Source organism: Tupaia chinensis, unplaced genomic scaffold, assembly GCF_000334495.1.
Source record: "Tupaia chinensis unplaced genomic scaffold, TupChi_1.0 Scaffold000416_1, whole genome shotgun sequence".
Taxonomy (NCBI): Eukaryota; Metazoa; Chordata; class Mammalia; order Scandentia; family Tupaiidae; genus Tupaia; species Tupaia belangeri.
In genome coordinates, this window is record NW_006159921.1 from 520,917 (window position 1) to 531,171 (window position 10,255).

Sequence of the window (10,255 nt, forward strand, 5' to 3'; positions counted from 1 at the left end):
ATGGGAGATCGCATTTTGTGTGCTGTGATGATGCTTAGGGAAGGAATGCAAATTGAGTTACAAAAAAAAAAGTTTCAGGAAAAAATATATCTATTCAATTACTATAATAGGATATGTAGCCCCAGCTAGGTTCTACTTTATTGGATGCGTAAAGTTAGACTTGTGTTCATGGAAACGTGTGTGTCACCTGTGTTTGCTATGAGGGTATTTGGATTGATTAGGGTCTTCGGTGGTTCAATAAAATGTGGGGGGAAAACAGTATAGCAAGCAAACATAGATACCAGAAACAGTGTGGGAGGAGAGTGGGAGATGGTAGAGGGTAAGAGATAGGGAATCAAGGATGGGGGGAAAAAAAGCAAAACGTACAGAAAATAAGAAATGGAAGATCATTTGCTGACAATAACATGTTTGTTGATGTGCTTGATTGAGACAATATACAGTGTTCTCTGAATGGAAAATCTCATTTTGTATGCTGTAATGATGTACAGTGAATGAATGCAAATAAATAAATTGAAATTTAAAAAATAAAAAAAAAGAAAAAAATATATCATTTAAGGGACCAGCAGTTAGTGTAATGGCTATGTCGCTGGACTCCCATGTAGTCGACTGTGGTTCGAGTCCCGGACCTGGCAGCTTGAACTCACGCCAGACGCATGTGCATGTGTGCCCAAGATCCTGAGAGGAGAATGGAGGAGAAGGGATTGCGGTGTGGCCATACCCCCACCCCCAGGGGGGTGATTTCTCGCTTTCTGTCTCTGTCTCTGTCTCTGTCTCTCTCTGTCTTTCTGGCAAGTGCACGTGCCCTATAGCAAAAACCTCTCCAAAAAAAAGAAAAAAGGTATCATTTAAATGAACATTTAAGCACAAATAATAACATTTATGAACACAATTCTATGAAGTAATATTAGAAAAGCAGTCATATCCAACATCCAGATAAGATTACCTGTGGTGAGTAGGGAGGAGAAATGAGAAGACTGCTTCAACTTTGTCATTTTCATTTCTTTTAAAAGAATCTAAAACAAATAAGGCAACATGTTAAGATTTACTGTTGGGAAATACATATTTATTATACTTTCTATATTATTCTGTGTATCTGAAATATTGACTCTACATTAAGAACTCCCAAAACACCGTCTCATATGAAAATCACAATAAATAAGCCTATTTGTGCAAATAAATAAATAAATATTGGACCAGCCTGTGGTCTGCTGGTTAAGGAAGCTGGATCTCACATGGCCAGCCATGCAGTTCAATCCTTGGACTCGCTGGCTTGATAAACATGCCAGGTGAGTGTGCATGTGTCCTCAAAATCTTGCAAAGAGAGGGAAACAGAGGAGGAGGGCTTGTGTGTGACCATGCCTCATGGGGAATGCTTTCTTACTTTCTGTTTCTCTCTGGTGAACACACACACTGTCTTCAGCAATTTTTTAAAATTAAATATTTATAAACGTCGTCTCACTGGCTATGAAGACCTTGATGGAAACTTCAAAACTGTCTTTTCCCCATCAGTTGTAAACACAGCTTCCAGCAAAGACAATGCACCAACCCAGAGATATTCATGGCTATCTTTACATCTCCCTAGCAACCACAGAGAAGTTGAAGGTAGAAGATGCAGGAGATCAACACTGCATGTTTATACACATGATAGTCAAAAACACTCCCTTCATCAGTGCTTAATATTTTTAAAAGAAAAAAAAAGGACACACATCTAAAAGTTACATACTTCCTGCAGGAATTTTAGTGCTCTCTTGTTATTTTTCTTTCTGTTCTTAGGTTCAAGGCAATGTGGGTCTTTCCTTAATGGGGAAATTAAATCTTTGCCTAAAGCTAAGAAGATAGAAAAGTGGCAAAGGAGCCAAACAAAAAAGAAACGGAACACGTCTCCCCCTTACCATACCCCCCACATAACCCATCTCAAGCTTCAAAGAGGGATTATTTTTTTCTTTTTTTTCTTTATTTAACTAGAGGGCATGTGTAGAGAGAGCACACCCCAGTGGGTGTGGTCATGCCACAATCCCTTCTCCTTCATTTCTCCTCCCCATTAGGATCTTGGGCATGCACACACATGTACCCAGAGTCTATTTCAAGCCTCTGGGGCTGGGATTCCAGCCATGAGTTTGGTCATGTGGGATCCAGCTCCCTTAAGCACTAAGCCACAGGTTGGCCCAGATTTTTTTTTTTAAGGAATTTTCAAATTCCATTTTCAAAAAAGGCCTAAATAATGAACAACCAAAAATACAGAAACTGTGATTTTTATTTCTCTCTCTGATAGTCATGATTTTTAAACACTGGGACATATATAACTAGGATTTTACCATGTTACCCCCAAAAGAAACTAGAACAATATTTAGGGAAAATAAACATATTATATAAACCCCAGTTCCCAGTAGTCTTGCAGTTACCCTATAAGAAACCACTCCCATTAAATTATTTCATAATGTAGAAAAAATGCCCTGTCTACCATTAAGCCTGAGGCTTAGGATGCCCATTTCCTTCCAGTGAAGCCAGAGAAAGTCCCACCCAAAGAGAAAGAGAGTGTGGAATGGTGGCCCTGAATGGGAGAAGGGAAGTTAGATCCCTGTGTCTTCGGCATCCTTCTCCCGGGCAGTTTTCTAGATAGTATGAGGAGAAAACTGAACGCGAAAGAGTTTATATAGTGCTTCCATTTGACATAGTCCAACGTGTGACATGATGAGTGCTTAGCAGCAACAGAGAGAGGTTGACAGCTGGATGAGCTGGAGACAGTGCTCCTGGCTCTCCACAGGCCTAGTTGGCATTGTGGTATTCCAGTGAGGGAGCATAAAGACATGGAAGAATCTAGTGAAAACAAAGGGCAGAATGTGTAAAGCAGATGGCCCAAAGCATCTGAGTCCAGTGATGAGGCCAGCACACTGCCCAAAGGCCAGGTGAGACTAGCCATACTTCAGAGGGGACCTCGATGGCCACCAGTGCACACATACACTACTGTGTGGCAGGGACATTTTGATCCTGAGACCCAACATGGATCTGAAGGCCCTCCTGTCCTTGCTACCATGAGGTCACAAATTCTTCTATATGGCTAGACATTACTTTTAAGAGGAGCAGGGACTAGGAGGAAGAAATGTGAATAACTTCACTTACCCAGAAGGAAACATATCATAGGAGTTTCTGCCTTATCTGTGGTTTTATTCTCCCAGGCTTCAGTTACTCATGGTCAACTGCAGTCCTAAGATAAATACAGTAAGGTATTTTAACAGAAAGCAGCCACATTCACATAACTTTTATTATAGTGTATTGTTATATTCTATTTTGTTATTATTAATTTTTAAATTAAACTTTCTCATAGATATGAATGTGTGGGGACAAATAGGGTTCGGTACTATTTTTGGTTACATGTTTGGTTTCATTTTTGGTTCAAGAGTAGGATCAGTGGGACCAGCAGTTGGTGTAATGGCTATGTTGCTGGACTCTCATGTAGTTGACTGCAGTTCATATCCTGGACCCGGTGGCTTAAACTCACATGGGCACATGTGCGTGCGTGCCCAAGATCCTGAGAGGAGAATGAAGGAGAAGGTATTGCGGCGTGGCCACCCCTCCCCCGGGGGGGGGGGCGGTGATTTCTTGCTTTCTGTCTCTCTGTCTCTCTCTTTCTGGTGAGTGCACACGCCCTATAGCAAAAACCTCTCCAAAAAATAATAAAAAAAAAGAATAGAATCAATGAGACCAAAAAACAAAAGATGACTCCAATAATAAACAGCAGGAGGAGGTTATTATAGGGTAAACTTACATGCAGGAAGAGGTGGGCCAATGGAGACCCCCCAAGGAATTTGTGGCTTTCCCTCTTCCCCTGCTCTGCTCCACTTAATACTCCACCCGCCACTGCCAGGGCTTTTAAAAGTAATTCAAATGGGCTACACCTGATTCATGATATTTGTATATACCCTCCCCTAGCTCTGAGATTTAGCCATCTATTTTAACAATAGCCAGCTGGGTCAGGGAGGGAACGCAACCGATACCCTAAATGGCCACAGCTTGGTGGGAAGAAATGGAGACCCCTAAGATGTCCTCAGTCTTGAAACAGGGCAGTCAACCACACCCAGGCAGTCAATAGGGTTTTGTAAAAACAACTATTTATTTAAACTAAAAAAGGATGTTACTTTGAGTTGACAAGTTTAAAGTTTGGGTTGTTTTTATCCCCTGCCCCTGTGAAGCAAAGTGGATATTTATAAGGAAAATTTGACCCATCATAGAAAATAAAAAGAAATACATACTTTTTTTGCATATTAGAATTAAAATGTGAATAAATTTTAACCTCGCTGTTTGTATTTTTATAGAATTGTAATTTTCTATGTAATAGTTTTTCTCCTGATATTAATATCCTTCCTCAGGTTGCATGTATTACCCCTGTTTTTTTTTTTTTTAAGAGGTTTTTGCTATAGGGCATGTGCGCTCTCCAGACAGAGACAGCCTGCAATCCCTCCTCCTCTTCCCTTCTCCTCTTGGGCACGCATGCACACGTGCCCTGTGTGAGTTTTAAGCCACCGGGTCCGGGACGCAAACCACAGTCGACCACTTGAGAGTCCAGCGACATAGCCATTATGCTAACTGCTGGTCCCTATATTACCCCTTTTGAAATTAACTGTAGTCCCCATTGCATTGACCAAGGAGGCTCCCAAGGCAATACCTGCTTTGTCTATCTGACCTTGGAAATGGCAGGTGTAAAATATGAAGGAAGGAGAAGGGTTAAAAATAGACTCAGCTCTTTGTAATCACAAGATAATGCCCACCCAGCCATTCTCTTTCTTTCCCATTTGTTCACTTCCCCTGGTCTAAATGCACTAACAATTGGGGCCATAGAAAGCTACCTAAGTCGCGACCACCATTACTCACCACTGTGACGTTCCTCCCTGGTAACATAGAACATTTAATAGGCCTGTCCCAGCACCTAGCAACAAAAGAAAAACACATGACAGATCACGATAATGATTTTGTGTCTTTCTGTAATGATGAAAGAAAAACCTGATCCTGCATAATAATCGCTTTGTTATTCATGGAACTTAACTGGCATTTCCTCATGAATTTTAATGTGCCATCCTTTTATCACTACTTATCCCCTCAATTCTTTCTGTGCCTTTGCAGAATATTATTCTCTTATCTCTTACTTTCTTTCCATTATGTAATTATTCCATCTAAACTAAAAGATTTTTTAGATTGTTTCCCTTTTACTTCATTGGCCAGAGAGCTGGTCCAGGTTGACGTTAAATAATCTGTAAAGATCAAACAGCGCACTTGAGATTTTTTTTCCTGTAGATATGTTACTTCATTTAAGGGAAAAAAAAAAAGCTTACTTAAAAAAATTTTATCTGGGGGACCAGCAGATGGCATAATGATTATGTCGCTGGACTCTCATGTAGTGGACTGTGGTTCGAGTCCCGGACTTGGCAACTTAAAACTCATACCAAGTGTGTGTGCGTGCATGCCCAAGAACCCAAGAGGAGAATGGAGTAGAAGGGATTACAGCACGGTCATCTCCCCTGAGGGGTTATTTCTCACTTTCTGTCTCTGTCTTTCTCTGTTTTTCCAGCAAACACACGCACCCTGTAGCAAAAATCTCTCTCTCTAAAAAAAAAAAGTATGGGGCCAGATGGTGCAGCAGCAAAACGCAACATTCTGTGAGGCAGTCCTGCATAGGAAGGTTCCCAGTTGAAGTCCAGAGACTTCTTGGAGTACACTGGGTATTCCCTTGCCCACGATCAGGGCTGGTCGAAGGCTGGGGTTGTATAGTGGCATCAATACCCTGTTGGAGTGCTATCTCTCTATCTCTTCCTGTCTTTCTCGCTCATGTAAGAAACAGATAAGGTTTTAAAACTATTGATATAACATTTATGGAGCCAGCAAGTGGTGTAGTTTAAGGCACTGGACTCCCACATGGTCGACCATGGTTCTAGTCCCAGACCCAGCTTGAAACTCATGCCGGGTGCATGTGCGTGCATGCCCAAAATCCCAAAAGGAAAATAGAGGAGAGACGACTGCAGCGCGGCCATCCTCCCTGGGGGAAATTTCTCGCTTTCTCTCTCTGTCTCTCCAGTGAGTATATATGCCCTGTACCAAAAATTTCTCTCTGAAAAAAAGAAAAATATAACATTTACAAAGAATTTTTTAAAGAATTATTTACTTATTATTATTATTTCTTAATATGCTACAGGGCACATACACTCACCAAAGACAGAGAGAAAGAAAAAGAGAAAAAAAGTAAGAAACTAAACCGCTAGGTCCAGGACTCAAACCATGGTCAGCTCTGTGGGAGTACCTTAACCATCATGCCACCTGCTAGTCCCTTACAAAGTATTTTAATGACACAGATTTAAATCTACATATATAATTAGTGTGTGTCTGCAGACTACAGACGGAATTAGTTATATAATTTGCAGGACCCAGTGCAAAATGAAAATGCAATATCCCTAGTTCAAGAATCAAGAATTCCAAAGGACCAGCACTTGGCATAATGGCTATGTCACTGGACTCCCAGGTAGTTGACTGCGGTTCGAGTCCCAGACCCGGTGGCTTAAATTCACTACAGGCACATGTGCGTGCATGCCCAAGATCCCGAGAGGAGAATGGAGGAGAAGGGTCTGTGGCGTGGCCATCCCCCATGGGGAATGATTTCTCGCTTTCTGTCTCTCTGTCTCTGTCTTTCTGGTAAGTGCACACACCCTGTAGCAAAAACCTCTCAAAAAAAAAAAAAAAATCAAGAATTCCAAGCCAGCAACAGTAGAGCCTCAAATCACACGTAGGACCTTTCTGAATATTGGCTCTATGTGACCGACAGGTGTAATTCTGACCACTGTAGAAAAAAAGCAAAATATTCCCAAAGCGTCAATGATGATTGTCTTTGGCTTTGGAGATTACTAATTAATTACTTTTATTTTATGTATTTAATTTTTTTCATAATAGACATTACTTTTCTAAGCAGTTTAAAAAAAGACAGTATATATCTTTAATACCTAAATTGTATTGAAAGCAGCACTACAGTAAATGGCATTATATTTTGCTTTTAGGCTCTTTTAAATATCCATTTTGGGCCACTAGAAATAACAGATTCTCTTTTTAAAGTCCCTATACTGTGTTTTTAAGTCACAGTAGAGAATAGAGCAGTATATAAAAATGAAATCAGTTCTTTGCTAAGACAAAAAAAGCAAGCACAGGCTGAACCACAAATATCACATTTCCATCTATTTTTGACCCACATAGAATTAGCTATTTGGTTGGACACTGAACACTGCTTGAATGATGTAATGCTGAGAACAACTCCAGCATCCTTAGACCTATATTCATATAACTGGCAACCTGCACCGGAAAAAATGAAGGCCTGCAGGAGACCCATTGCATCCTGAGTACTTACTAGGCCCATGAAGTTTTAGCAACGGATTTTTTTTAATGGGGATAAGTTGCATCTGGAAGATTGTAAAAGATACCTTATGTGAGAGAGTATTAAATGAGTTAAAAATCACAGAGAATATTTTGGCCAAAGTAAATTATTTAATCTTTTTATTTTTAATTTTTAAAAAAAAATTTTAGAGAGAGAGATTTGTGCTATAGGGTGCATGCACTCACTAAAGAGACAGAAAAAGAGAAACAGGAAGAAATCACCACCTCCAAGGGCAAATGGCCACACCACAATCCTTTCTCTTCCTCTCAGGATTTTGGGCATGCATGCACACATGAGTTTTTCTTGTTTTTTTTTTTCTTGTTTTTGTTTTGTTTTGTTTTGTTTTAGAGAGAGGTTTTTGCTATAGGGCACATGTGCTTGCCAGAAAGACAGAGAGAGTCAGAGAGACAGAAAGCGAGAAATCATCCCCCAGGAGAGATGGTCATGCCGCAATCCCTTTTCCATTCTCCTCTTGGGATCTTGGGTACACACGCACACGCAGCTGGCGTGAGTTTAAGATATCTGGTCCGGGACTCAAACCATGGTTGGCTACATGGGAGTCCTGCATCGTAGCCATTATGCCATCTGCTGGTCCTACCCAGCATGAATTTTAAGTCTCCAGGTTGAGGACTCAAACCTCAGTTGGCTATGTGGGGAGTCCAGTTTCATAACCATATGCCATCTACTCATGCCTAATCCTTTTCTTTTCTTGTATCAGTCTACATTTAAAACATGGTGATCTGTCAAAGAGATGAGAAGAGAAATGAGAACAGAGAAACAGGGAATAAGGGACAGAAGAAGAGATCAGAGAGACATGTTTTTTAGGAACGATCAATCTACTATTGCCTGCTTTAAAGATAGGAGGAGGGGACTATATGCCAAAGAATGTAAGTGGTCTCTGAAAGCTGAGAATAACACTAAATATCAGAAAGAAAATAGGGCCCTCAGTCCTACAACAGCATAGAACTGAACCTGAATGAATTTGGAAGTGGATTTTTCCCAAAACATCTCAATATGATGAGCAACAACGGCCAACCTAAATTTAGCCTTGTGAGACATGGAGCAGAAAAACCTGGCAAGCCCACCACACTTCAGATCTATTAAAAAAATAAATAAATAAATAAAAATAATAATAATAATAAATGGATGTCATTATAAATTATTATGTTTATAGCATCAATAGAAAATGAATGCACTTTTTTATGTCCTTTGTTTCTCTTAGAAATCAAGTTCAGAAGTCAGATAAACCTATGAACGCAAGGTACATGGGCTGGGAAGACAATGGATAAGAGAGACAGAGGATTTTAAATCTACAACAGGAAAGTTTTATGGCTCAAAACAACTTTTGGATGGAGAAGCGTAAGAGGTCTCCTACTCCTGTAGCTATTGTAGCACTTTATGGGAACATATCTGTCTCTTCAAATTCCCGATACCTCAATATACATACCGTAATGTTTATTCATACAGTTAAAAAAAAAACCTCAATTAAATCAGAAGCTAGAATATTTGTATCTGGTAACTTTTTTATTCTTATTTTTTAATTTGCTAGAGGGTGTGTGAGCCCACAGAGGTGAAGGGTGAAGAGAGGGTAGAAGAAAAGTGAGGAAAGCAGCAAATTCCACACATACCCCATGGGGGGTGGTCACAAAAAACATAGTGATCATTACTCTTTGTTGCAAAACAGAGAAGAAGCTGAGATGGAGAATTACAATGAGTCCTAATTTAAATAGTATGACTAAGAAAGACTTCTCTGAGAAAGTACATCTAAGTTGAGAAAGTCATACTTAACTTGAAGTCTAAAGGGAGATAAAGGCTAATCAAATGTGATGATAGAGAAAAAAGCATCATATGGTGGGAGGTGAGGGGCAGTTTGAACAAAGTCCCTGAGAAAGAAAAGGGACTTTGGAGATGGCATTACCTGAGGAAGACAGAACAGAATATTAGAATTCAATCCAGAAAGTCAAGAGATGGACCTTGGTCCATTCTGAACAACATGCCAACTCCTGGAGATAGGATATAAAGGCTAGTATGGGAGAACCAAGATAAAGTGCTATGATCAGAGGAAGGAGGATCAGAACCCAAAGGGGGATGACTCGCCCTAGAAAAAAAGGAGAGCCAGCTTTTTGCCAAGATGGTGCCAAAAGCAAAGAAGGAAGCTCCTGCCCCTCCCAAAGCTGAAGCTAAAGCAAAGGCTTCGAAGGCCAAGAAGGCAGTGCTGAAAGGCATCCACAGTCACACACACACACACACACACACACACACACACACACACACACACAATAGATCCATACATCACCCACCTTCCAGAGGCCCAAGACTCTTCAGCTGCAGAGGCAGCCCAAATATCCTCGGAGAAACGAGCTGGACCACTATGCCATCGTCAGGTTCCTCCTGACAACCAAGTCTGCTATGAAGAAGATAAGAGGACAATGACACACTTGCATTCATTGTGGATGTCAAGGCCAGCAAGCACCAGATCAAACAGGCTGTGAAGAAGCTCTATGATATTGATGTGGCCAAAGTCAACACTCTAATCAGGCCTGACGGAGAGAAGGCATATGTGAGACTAGCTCCAGATTATGATGCTTTGGATATTGCCAACAAAATTGGGATCATCTAAACTGAGTCCAGCTGGCTAATTCTAAATAGACACTTTTTCACCATAAAAAAAAAAAAAAAAAAGAAAGAAAGAAAGAAAGAAAGAAAGAAAAATGGAGAGTCCAGAGAAGAAAGGAGACTTGTAGAGTCCCTGAAGGTTCGAACTACATTATCCTTTCTGCACCATCTTTGCTTACTCTCCCCCCAAAGGAACAATGAGTGGCTTAATCTAATAGTGTCATCAGGCCA

General features: G+C 40.5%; 1 long non-coding RNA gene across 1 annotated transcript in view; it reads left to right on the forward strand.

Annotated features, from left to right (window-relative positions):
- Window positions 1-8,900, forward strand: part of LOC102500467 (uncharacterized) — a 24,158-nt gene extending 15,258 nt beyond the window's left edge. Inside the window, exon 3 of the long non-coding RNA XR_335423.1 lies at window positions 8,631-8,900. This is a non-coding gene — a long non-coding RNA (uncharacterized LOC102500467). The remainder of the gene's footprint in view (window positions 1-8,630) is intronic.
- The last annotated feature ends 1,355 nt before the right edge of the window (window positions 8,901-10,255 follow it).